The sequence below is a fragment of the Pogona vitticeps genome, chromosome 1 (genome assembly GCF_051106095.1).
Source record: "Pogona vitticeps strain Pit_001003342236 chromosome 1, PviZW2.1, whole genome shotgun sequence".
NCBI lineage: Eukaryota > Metazoa > Chordata > Lepidosauria > Squamata > Agamidae > Pogona > Pogona vitticeps.
In genome coordinates, this window is record NC_135783.1 from 103,224,052 (window position 1) to 103,236,546 (window position 12,495).

The 12,495-nt window shown below is 43.8% G+C and overlaps 1 long non-coding RNA gene across 4 annotated transcripts in view; it reads right to left on the minus strand.

Moving 5' to 3' along the window:
* The window catches only part of LOC110072891 (uncharacterized), a 601,139-nt gene that overhangs the window by 550,123 nt on the left and 38,521 nt on the right, over positions 1-12,495 (minus strand). The window lies entirely within an intron of this gene.

Genomic DNA, 12,495 nt, shown 5'->3' on the forward strand with positions numbered 1-12,495 from the left:
CTTAGAAAGCATGGTTAACAACAAGGCCACTGGAGATGATGGCATTCCAGTTGAACTATTTAAAAGCTTAAAAGATGACACTGTTAAGGTGCTACATTCAATATGCCAGCAAGCTTGGAAAATTCAGTACTGGTCAGAGGACTGGAAAATATCAGTCTACATCCCAACCCCAAAGAAGGGCAGTGCCAAAGAATGCTCAAACTACCATACAATTGCACTCATTTCACACGCTAGCAAAGCAAAGCGTGCTGCTTATATTACCGCCCCATAGAGCTTCAAGCACTCTCTGGGTGGTTTACAAATTAGCTATGCAGGCTACACATTGCCCTCCCCCAGCAATCTGGGTACTCATTTTACCGACCTCGGAAGGATAGAATGCTGAGTCAACCTTGAGCCGGCTACCTGGGATTGAACCCCATGTCGTGAGCACAGTTTTGGCTGAAGTACAGCAGTTTAACCACTGCGCCACAGGGCTCCTACCACACACTAGCAAGGTTATGCTCAAAATCATCCAATGCAGGCTCCAACAGTATGTGGGCCAAGAACTCCCAGAAGTACAAGCTGGATTTTGAAGGGGCAGAGGAACCAGAAACCAAATTGCTAACATGCGCTGGATTATGGATAAAGCTAGAAAGTTCCAGAAAAACATCTACTTCTGCTTCATTTACTACGCAAAAGCCTTTGACTGTGTGGACCACAGCAACTATGGCAACTTCTTAAAGAAATGGGAGTGCCTGACCACTTTATCCATCTCCTGAGAAATCTTTATGTGGGACAAGAAGCAAGAGTTAGAACTGGATATGGAACAATTGATTGGTTCAAAATTGGGAAAGGAGTATGACAAGGCTGGATATTGTCCCCCTGCTTATTTAACTTTTATGCAGAATGCATCATGCAAAAGGCTGGACTGGATGAATCCCAAGCCGGAATTAAGATTGCCAGAAGAAACATCAACAACCTCCGATATGCTGATGATACCACTCTGATGATAGAAAGTGAGGAGGAATTAAAGAACCTCTTAATGAGGGTGAAAGAGGAGAGCGCAAAAAACGGTCTGAAGCTCAACATCAAAAAAACCAAGATCATGGCCACTGGTCCCATCACCTCCTGGGAAATAGAAGGGGAAGATATGGCGGCAGTGACAGAGTTTACCTTCTTGAGCTCCATGATCACCGCAGATGGTGACAGCAGCACAAAATTGAAATATGCCTGCTTCTTGGGAGGAAAGCAATGAAAAACCTAGACAGCATCTTAAAAAGCAGAGACATCACTGTACCAACAAAGATCCGCATAGTCAAAGCTATGGTTTTTCCAGTAGTGATATATGGTAGTGATAGCTGGACCATAAAGAAGTCTGACCGCTGAAGAACTCAAAAGCTTGAATTGTGGTGCTGGAGGAGACTCTTGAGAGAGGAGAAGGGGACAACAGAGGATGAAACGGTTGGACAGTGTCAGGGACGCTACCAACATGAATTTGACCCAACTCTGGGAGGCTGTGGAAGACAGTAGGGCCTGGCATGCTCTGGTCCATGGGGTCATGAAGAGTCGGACACGATTAAATGACTAAACAACAACAACAAGCCGCAATTGACTCAAAGAAGAGAAGATATTTGGCGGGGCAGAGGGGGGAGAAGAAATTTCCAATATTCTAGTCATTGAATATCACGCGAGGAGGATTTTATTGTTAAAGGTATATATTTGGATGGGTTTGTTTGTTTGTTTGTTTGTTTGTTTGTTTGTTTGTTTATAAATACCTTTGACCTGATAAGGGGACTCACGGCAGCTTTGGGGGTATAGTTTTGTTTGGCAGTAATTGGCAGTAATATTGTTTGCTTTTGTAGTAGATTGATTCTCTGTTGCCAGCTTCTGAATTTTGGGACAGTTGTTATTGGTTCTTTAGGGCTTCTTTAGACTAGCACAAAGAAAAAAGGTGAGCTAAAGTGAAACAAGCCAAAAGAGGCCACCCCCTATGTGCTAAATGAATGGACCAATACACAGTGAATGCAAAAATGAAAGATGCATTTCCCCCCCCCAAAAAAAAACCATCAAATGAGATGAAACCACAAGTTTCTGCTGTCTATCCCTAGATGTAATGCTGAAGCAAACTGGAGGGATCACCAATTCTCATAGCCATATTGCTTCTTGGCCTGAAGCTGACAAGCAGACAGGCAGCAAAGAGTGCACGAGACTCTGGCTTAGTTACCGTATTTGCCGGTGTATAAGATGAATTTTTGGCCCAAAAATCATGCCTCCAAGGGGGGGGGGTCATCTTATACGCTGGGTGCACTTCAGTTGGGTCAGGAAGGAGCTGCTGCTGCTGCCGTTGAGCGAGTGACATGGGTCCGCGTCGGCCGGGGAGGAAGGCAGGCGGGCAGGCAGGCGGTCGGTCCGGATGGAGGGAGGGAAGCAGAGCCAGCCATGCCAGAGCGGCCAGAGCCTGCCGTCGAGCTGCCTGCCGCCCCGCTCCGCTGAGCCAGCTGCTCACTCACCCGCCCGCCGCCAGAGAGCCACTTCCCCCTCCTCCTCCTCCGCTGCTGCCGCCCGCCCGGCCACTTCCCCTCCTCCTCGCCCTCCTCCTCACTGGCCATAAACTTCCAGGGCGGGCCCGGGCAAAGCGCCGGGCAGCCACTGCCGGCGCCGCAGCAGAGCCGTCCACTCTATATTTTGAGTGAAAATGTTGGGGGGGTCGTCTTATATGCCCAGTCGTCTTGTACGCTGGCGAAAAGCAAGAAAATTTGTTCTTGCTTGTTCTTGCTTGTAACATGCCTCTTTAAATTGTAATGCTAACTAAATATAGAGTCCTGGTTCCAATTGAATTGGAAACTAAACAATTTCCAAATTGTTTTACTGCAGTTTAGATGAGGAAGATGGGGTGTGGAAATATGACACACATGCTTTTACTGCTATTTCACAATGAGATGAGGACAGGTTTGTTCCCATTAGAAAAAAGGAAGAATGCAGTAAAGTCCACCTGGCCACAACTATTTCAGGAAGTGCAGTGAAATGAAAATGATGTACTTCAAAGAAAGTACTGGACCATCTCTTTCGGGATTCTGGAAATGATCACAGCATATCTGAATATGAAGACACCCTGCTGTCTGCTGAAAGCTGCTCAGGATCCGAAGACCATATTCACTCAAAGCACTCTTCAGATACAAACATAGTTGAGGAGCAGCTTCCGAAATGCCTCCAGGTATACATGGAAAGGATGGGTCTCACAGTTATGGCTGTGCATGGACAGAGGATGTAAAGGTGGGTCCTCTTAATCATGCAGTCTTACTTGATCCTATCCAGGAAAGGCCAAGTGAAAATTACTGATGTCAGGACAGGCAAGGATGGGAAAACTGAGTGCAGACGGCCAGACAGTTCACTGTAGCGCACTCAGAAACACCATTCAGAACTACCCAGGGCCAAAGAGGAATATAAGCAATGAAACAATGCCATCAACCTTTGAATCAATCCTCACAAAAACCACTGTTCAACACATAATCAATGAAACAGCTATGGAGGTACAGCTTGGTTATAGAGCCCCGCATGGTTACAGTGTGGTGACCATACTAGACAAAAAGTAGTTAGAGGCCTTTTTTGCATCAGCTTAGAACTGGTGAAGACCAACGCCTCAACATATGTTGGAACCACAGAAAAAGACGTACATAACCCCACCCTCACCCCACCTGTGTACTGTTCATACGAAATCTGCTTCCAAAGATTATCAGAGTGACACACTCTGGTTGTCTGTAGGGTGTTTGTTTTTTTTTGTTTGTTGGTTGGTTGGTTGGCTGATTGTTTTTATATTCTTAATGGTTCATCAAAGGTATCACTTGCTCCTGCATTTGTATTGTTTCCACGACCATTCAGCCTTTTCCTGATTTTTCTTGGTTTGAGGGAGGCTTTGATTGTATCTTTTGCCTTTATTTGCTAGCTCATTTGGGAGAGGGGGCTTTGTGTGTTGTTTCATTCTGCCATTTCCTTCCCTATGAGCATGTATGGGAGGGTTGGTTTCCCTACTTGATTGCTTTAAAAAAAATTGTTATTTGGATAATTTAATTATTTATTTGTTCTGTTAACTTTGTTTTTGGGAGGTTGTTTTGTTTGGTAGTGGTGGTTGGTTTTACTGTTTCTGTGTGCTTCTGCATTAGACTGATTATCTGTTGCCTTGCCTTTGATTTATTTTTATTTATAGTTTTAATGGATTCTTTTGGGTTATCAGATGAATGCTAAAACAGACCACCAGTAGGAGGAAATGAAATAACTTGAAAGGAGTGGTCCGTTTCATGTTAAAGGAAAGGATCAATGTACAAAAGACACAAAAACAAGAAGTGCTCCCCAAAACTACCCAAACTTGAACAAAAAAGTTTCATCATGCGTATCCCTAATAACAAAAGGAGCATTTTAACACAAAGAATTTATATTGGCCACACTAAAAAGGAGGGTCTGCTTCACTTCATATGAACATGTGCTTTTGGGCTTTGGATACTTGGAGTTTATGAGATAAACGTTCACAAACACTTCAGTGTAAGTGAGCCATTTTCATATTCTGCAATATGCTGACATTCCCACGGGGTCAGAAGACACCCCAGAAGTTACTTGCTGCTTTTTTTTTTAAGTGGCAGGATAACTGAAGGATTATGTAGAGCTGAAGAGTAAAAACTTTGACACCTGGAATGAAAACAGTTGTCTCAACCAACAATGACTAACTCTCCAACCGTAAAAGAGAATGTCAGAAGAGGGACCAAACTAACAGTAGAGCCTCCAAGATGTTCAAATCAGCAGAGTGGATAGAGTTGGTAGAGCCCACTGTCAACCTCTTCTCCCTTTGCAGGGGCTTGCAACAATCCCATGATTACAAGCAACAGGAAGGAATCAGGTTAGGCGCCGAGGCACCTCTCTCTCTCTCTCTCTCTCTCTCTCTCTCTCTTTCGGGACTGTGGGTGGGGTCTGTGAAAGTGCTGGAAATCCAAAAGATTCCTCTTGTCTCTCACAAGCATTAGATCCCTGATATACCCATGAGTCCCTGTCCCTAAGGTCAGAATTTTGCTCCCAGGGACATAAGACTACAGCATAAATGTTCAACTGGCTAAATAAAAGATGTATAACATATGCATTTTATCTCTACATAAACTCTTTCAACAGGAACATGTGATCAAGCCTACGGACTATTAAAACTGAAATTACAGAGAATACTATTGATTATATTCACAAGCAACTGCTTTTCAGGTAACTTGGGTTCAACATGTGACCTCCCTAGAAATGCAGAAGAATGGCCTTCAGATGCCAAATAACTACAGTAGTCATATTCTGCCTTCCTCCGGTAGATAAGTACATAGAATCTTTTTCTTTTATAAATTCAGCTATGTGCATTTCAAGGGACCACCACTAAAAATATTTTGCAATATAAGTTCATAAAATGCATGTTGCTTAGCTGCCAATATCCCTCAGCTCTTTAACTGGGCTTTACATCTTCAAAGGCTTTTGCATACATTAATTGGTTAATATGCTTTCTCTAGGATTCACAGAGTAGCCAACAGATGTGCATCACTAAAATTATATGTCTCAAGATACAGGTATTATACCAACTGTCAAATTATAAACATACAGCATAGACATTTCCTTATACCCAAGTGTTTCATGAAATAATTATAACTACAAATCCATGATACACTGGGACTAGAGAGGGTATGTGAATCATGAATTAAAGGATAGAGGCTATTTCCAAGAAGGATGGGAATATGAGTTGGGATGGAGGCTTGTGCTAGAAGTGCTTCAAGCAGGATATAAAATCCACAGTAGTGAGCAGATTCATTTTATTCCTATGAAATTTTAAATGAAAGATTCGGGAGATTGAACAACATTAGATTGTTGGATTTAAACTCATGATTTGAATTAGGGGTATGCACTGTTTTATATATAAATATATAAAGACAGACCTGTGCATATTCCCAAGTCCATTGTAAGGAGATGATGTCAGAGACCCAGAGGTGCAGTCATAAGGGGACAAGTCAAAACTGCTGTTCAGAATTTTGTAGCAGAATTTTGAATTTTGGTTTAAAATCTGTAGTGCAGGGACTTACAAAGGAGAATTAGTAGCGTCAAATCTCCCCAGCATAGACCACCCCTTATTGTCTCATCAACTGGTACTTACAGTCTCAAAAACTCACCCTGAGACCTTTGTAAGACAAAAAAATTAAAACATTTTCGAAACATGACTACTCACAGCAATAGACCTCAGCAGATTTACAGACTACAGTCACATAACAGCATTAGTTATATAACTGCCAGCAGACTAAAAAACGGGGGGGGGATTTAAGCAGAGAGGTGTGAGTCTCTTTGAAATCCGAGGCAGGGAGGGAACAAGTGGTTACTGCTTGATTGATTGACCGTAACTCCAGCCCAGAAATATCCCTTCCAACCAAACCTACTAATAAGCAGCATAAAGGTAAAGGTAAAGGTTCCCCTTGACAATTTTGTCCAGTCGTGTCCGACTCTAGGGGGCGGCGCTCATCCCGCTCTTCAAGCCATAGAGCCAGCGTTTTTGCCCGAAGACAATCTTTCCGTGGTCACATGGCCAGTGCGACTTAGACACGGAACGCTGTTTACCTTCCCACCGAGGTGGTACCTAATTATCTACTTGCATTTGCATGCTTTCGAACCGCTAGGTTGGCGGGAGCTGGGACAAGCGACGGGCGCTCACTCCGTTGCGTGGATTCGATCTTATGACTGCTTGGTCTTCTGACCCTGCAGCACAGGCTTCTGCGGTTTAGCCCACAGCGCCACCACATCCCCAGAATAAGCAGCATATGAAGTTGAAATAATTCCAAAAAATACAGTCATGGCTAAAAATATTGGCACCCTTGCAATTCTCTCATAAAATGCAACCCTTCTCTCAGAACACTGTTGCAGTTGCAAATATTTTGGTACTCACATGTTCATTTCTTTGGTCTGTATTGGAACAACACACAAAAAAACAGAGAAGAAAAGTCAAATCTAATATAATCCCACACAGAAACCCAAAAATGCACTGGCCAAATAACTTTATTAACTAAACCAATAAAGTAACATAACAATAGTCCAACTACGCTTGTCCTTCTCCAGCTTCCCTCAGGCTGGATCTGGCTCTGGGTCAATACTTAGGTCCCAAAGGTTGAGGAGTTATTAATTTCGCGCGCGCACGCACGCACGTGCACACACACACACACACACACAGTCTCCAAAGAGGGAGAAAATACATAACAGTATCCCCGCTGCTGCTCTCTGCATCTCTTCTTCCAAGCGTCAAAGAGACTCCAACTGACTCTGTCTTCTCCAGCCTCCTCGAACTCTCCATTTTTGATAGCCCTCCACCCTTCTAGCCTCTTTTAACCCCTGCACCCTGCCTTGAGCTTCAGTGCTTTTTGAAAGTTCTGTACCCTTCGGACATTGAGGGCAGGCTCTTCCCAATACCCTATAGAGATGGGCACAAGCCGCCAATTTGGCAGTTTGTGCCAGTTCATTTACCGGTGAACAGGCATTTGGTGGCTCAGTATCCTGGCCCCACTGGTGGGCACCCACTTAGAGGCAGTGCCTGGAGGAGGCAGGGGAAGGAAAGCCAGGACGATGCCTCTTGTTGTGGCGATAAATGAACCAGCAACACCAGCTGTTCATGCTCTTGAATCCTCTGTCACCATTACCAACTTGGGGACGGGGGAAACATCACTTTCTGTGGTGCGGCCATCCTCCAGGGATAATTTGGCTCCAGGGAGATCACCCTGAGGCTGACTGGCATAGAAGGCAGAGGGATCTGCCCAACACTGGGACCCTTCCACAAATCCCAGACAGAACGATCTGTACAGTGCTTTGGTGACCATAGAGCAGAACTAGTCAGCCATCTCACACTACTAGAGTTGAAAATGGAAAAATACAAAGCCACACCATGCATGGAAAGGGAAATCAAAACACACACACAGTGTCAGGAAGACAAAGTTAACAGATTAACAGATCATTTCCCAAGGAAGCTGAAAAACTCTCCTAGACTCTACAACTGATGAGGCCATGCGGAGGCTTTCTGAGTGAGGCAACCAAGCTGAAGCAGCTATTTTCCACAGTTTTTGTTGTTACCAATGCCATTGTCATCATTTTTAAACTGCAGTGTCAAGAGACAGATTTTACAGTAGTTTAATGTTTAGGCTCTGCTTCATACTCCCTTCTTTCAAAAACTTAATTTCTCACACTACAAAAACTGTGTGCACATGTGTATACACACACAAAAGAATGCCTGCATTCATTGATTCATTGATTCATTCATTCATTCATTTAAGGAGCTGTACTTCACTTTTCCCCTTCATGGATTGCTGCCTTGTCATGGCGAAGGGGCTTGAGGAATTCAGAGAAGTTATGGGCTATGCTATGCAGGGCCACCCAAGACAGACAGGTCATATGTAGTGGAGAGTTCCGACTAAACACAATCTACCTGGAGCAGGAACTGGCAAGCCACTCCAGTATCTTTACCAAGAAAACTCGCTGAACAGAAATAAAAGGCTAAAAGATGTGACACTGGAAGATGGGACCCTCAGGTCGGAAGGCATCCAATATACTACTTAGGAAGAGCAGAGGATAAGTAGAAGTAACTCCAGAGCTAATGATGTGATTGGGCCAAAGCCAAAAGGACGCTCAGCTGCAGACATGCCTGGAAGTGAAAGGAAAGTCTGATGCTGCAAAGAAAAATACTACATAGGAACCTGGAATGTAAGATCTATGAACCTTGGTAAGCTGCATGTGGTCAAACACGAGATGGCAAGAATAAAAATTGACATCCTGGGCATCAGTGAACTAAAATGGACAAGAATGGGCAAATTTAATTCAGATGATTATCATATCTACTATTGTGGGCAAGAAGCCCGTAGAAGAAATGGAGTAGCCCTCATAGTCAACAAAAGAGTGGGAAAAGCTGTACTAGAATACAATCTCAAAAATGATAGAATGATTTCAATACAAATCTAAGACCCTTCAACATCACAGTAATCCAAATTTATGCACCAACCACCGACGCTGAAGAGACTGACACTAACAATTCTATGAAGTCTTACAACACCTTCTAGAACTGACACCAAAGAAAAATGTTCTTGTCATTATAGGGGACTGGAATGCAAAAGTAGGGAGTCAAGAGATAAAAGGAACAACAGGTAAGTTTGGGTTTGGAGTTCAAAATGAAGCAGGGCAAAGGCTAATAGAGTTTTGTCAAGAGAACAAGCTGGTGATCACAAACACTCTTTTCCGACAACACAAGAGGTGATTCTACACATGGACATCTCCAGATGGGCAATACCGAAACCGGATTATATTCTCTGCAGCCAAAGATGGAGAAGCTCTATATAGTCAGCAAAAACAAGACCTGGAGCTGATCATCAGCTTCTTATAACAAAACTCAAGTTTAAACTGAAGAAAGTAGGAAAAACCGCTGGGCTAGTCAGATATAATCTAAACCAAATCCCTTATGAATACACAGTGTAAGTGAAGAACAGATTTAAGGAATGTGATTTGGTGGACAGAGTGCCTGACAGATGGAGGCTTGTATCACTGTACAGGAGGCAGCAACAAAAAATTATCCCAAAGAAAAGGAAATGCAAGAAAGCAAAGTGGCTGTCCAATAGCAGAGAAGAGAAGGGAAACAAAACTTCCAAAAAATAGCAAGGAGGCCTTCTTAAATGAACAGTGCAAAGAAATAGAGGAAAATAATAGAAAGGGAAAAACCAGAGATATGTTCAATAAAATTGGAGATGTTAAAGGAACATTTTGTGCAAATGGTAGGGACCTAACAGAAGCAGAAGACATCAAGAAGAGGTGGCAAGAATACACAGAGGAATTATACCAGAAAGATCTGGATGTCCGGGACAACCCAGATAGTGTGGATGCTGACTTTGAGAAAGACATCCTGGAGAGTGAAGTCAAGTGGGCCTTAGAAAGCATGGCTAACAACAAGGCCAGTGGAGGTGATGGCATTCCAGTTGAACTATTTAAAATCTTAAAACATGATGCTGTTAAGGTGCTACACTCAATATGCCAGCAAGCTTGGAAAATTCAGTACTGGCCAGAGGACTGGAAAAGATCAGTCTACATCCCAACCCCAAAGAAGGGCAGTGCCAAAGAATGCTGAAACTACCATACAATTGCACTCATTTCACACGTTAGCAAGGTTATGCTCGAAATCCTGCAATGCAGGCTTCAAAAGTATGTGGACCAAGAACTCCCAGAAGAACAAGCTTTATTTTGATGGGGGAGAGGAACTAGAGACCAAATTGCTAACATGCACTGATTATGGAGAAAGCCATAGAGTTCCAGAAAAACATCTACTTCTGCTTCATTGACTACACAAAAGTCTTTGACTGTGTGGACCATAACAAACTATGGCAAGTTCTTAAAGAAATGAGAGCGCCTGATCACCGATCTAACTTCTGAGAAACCTATATGTGGGACAGGGAGCAACAGTTAGAACTGGATATGGAACAACTGATTGGTTCAAAATTGGGAAAGGAGTATGACAAGGCTGTACTATATTGTCCCCCTGATAATTTAATTTATATGCAGAATACATCATGAGAAAGGCTAGACGGGAGGAATTCCAAGCCGGATTTAAGACTGCCGAAAGAAACATCAACAACCTCCAATATGCAGATGATACCACTCTGATGGCAGAAAGTGAGGAGGAATTAAAGAACTTCTTAATGAGGGTGACAGAGGAGAGCGCCAAAACTGGTCTGAAGCTCAACATCAAAAAAGTAAGATCATGGCCACTGGTCCCATCACCCCCTGGCAAACAGAAGGGGAAGATATGGAGGCAGTGACAGATTTTACCTTCCTGGGCTCCATGATCACTGCAGATGCTGACAGCAGCCATGAAATTAAAAGACGCCTGCTTCTTGGGAGGGAAGCAATGAGAAACCAAGACAACATCCTAAAAAGCAGAGACATCACCTTGCCAGCAAAGGTCCACATAGTCAAAGCTATGGTTTTTCCAATAGCGATGTATGGAAGTGAGAGCTTCTATAAAGAAGGCTGACCACCGAAGAATTGATGCTTTTGTATTGTAATGCTGGAGGAGACTCTTGCGAGTCCCCTGGACATCTAGGATATCAAAACTATCTGTTTTAAAGAAAATCAACCCTAAACGCTCACTGTAAGGACAGATCCTGAAGCTGAGGCTCCAATACTTTGGTCATCTCATGAAAAGAGAAGACTCCCTGGAAAACACCCTGGTGTTGGGAAAATGTGAAGGAAAGAGGAGAAGGGGACGACAGAGGACGAAATAGATGGACAGTGTCAGCGAAGCGACCAACATGAATTTGACCCAACTCCGGGAAGCAGTGGAGGATAGGAGGGCCTGGTGTGCTCTGATCCATGGGGTCACAAAGAGTCAGACACGACTAAACAACAACAACAACTTCACTTTAGGATGTTACAGTTTGTTTCTCTACTACCACTTTCTCTCTTCCTGTTTTTGCTGATGTCACTGCCAAACTTCACAATGGCTGTCTCCTGCTTCCCCTTTTCTTGTGTTCTCTGGGATGATGCGCTAACGATTCTGCTAGAATAAGTGTAAAGGCTCCGAGTTATCTATAGCTCAACCCAACTTAGTAGCTGTTTGCACTTCCCGAGTTGCAAGAATGGATTTTTTTTTTCCCCACAGAGATATAGAAATCTACAATTCTGGCACAGCGATGGAAAAAGATGTGATTGGAATATTTCCAAAACAGTAAAGGAAGGGTTGAGCCCCAATCTGTATGCCCTTATTCAGGAATGGCCAGAGTTATGGGGGAATTGCTAGTGTCTGGTTTGAAGTCCCCTTTGTTCACCGTGGTGGCGCTGTGGGCTAAACCGCAGAAGCCTGTGCTGCAGGGTCAGAAGACCAAGCAGTCGTAAGATCGAATCCACGCGATGGAGTGAGCGCCCGTTGCTTGTCCCCGCTCCCGCCAACCTAGTGGTTCGAAAGCATGCAAATGCGAGTAGATAAACAGGGACCACCTCAGTGGGAAGGTAAACAGCGTTCCGTGTCTAAATCACACTGGCCATGTGACCACGGAAAGATTGTCTTCGGACAAACGCTGGCTCTATGGCTTGAAGAGCGGGATGAGCGCCGCCCCCTAGAGTCGGACACGACTGGACAAAAATTGTCAAGGGGAACCTTTACCTTTGTTCTCTTGTAATTAAGACTCGCCGCAGTTCCCATAGGCTCTTTTACCCTGAGCTGCCATTTCCTTAAAGAGAGGCTAATGTTTATCAGCACTGCTATGCAGCTGAAGTGAAGAAGAGGGCAGTGTGTAAGCTTAAGTTCTCAACTTCTTTCTGTGGTTTGCCGGTTGCAGAAGAGTCTCTTTCCTCCACTTTGAATCCTTCAGGACGTCATGTTGAAATTAGGGCTGCTAGATATAGTGCTGCTGAAATTTGGGGGAACTACCCTAAACTGCAGTAGATACTTTATAATGTAGCAGTGTAGTGTGGTCTGGCTGGGTTGTCCTGGTACAT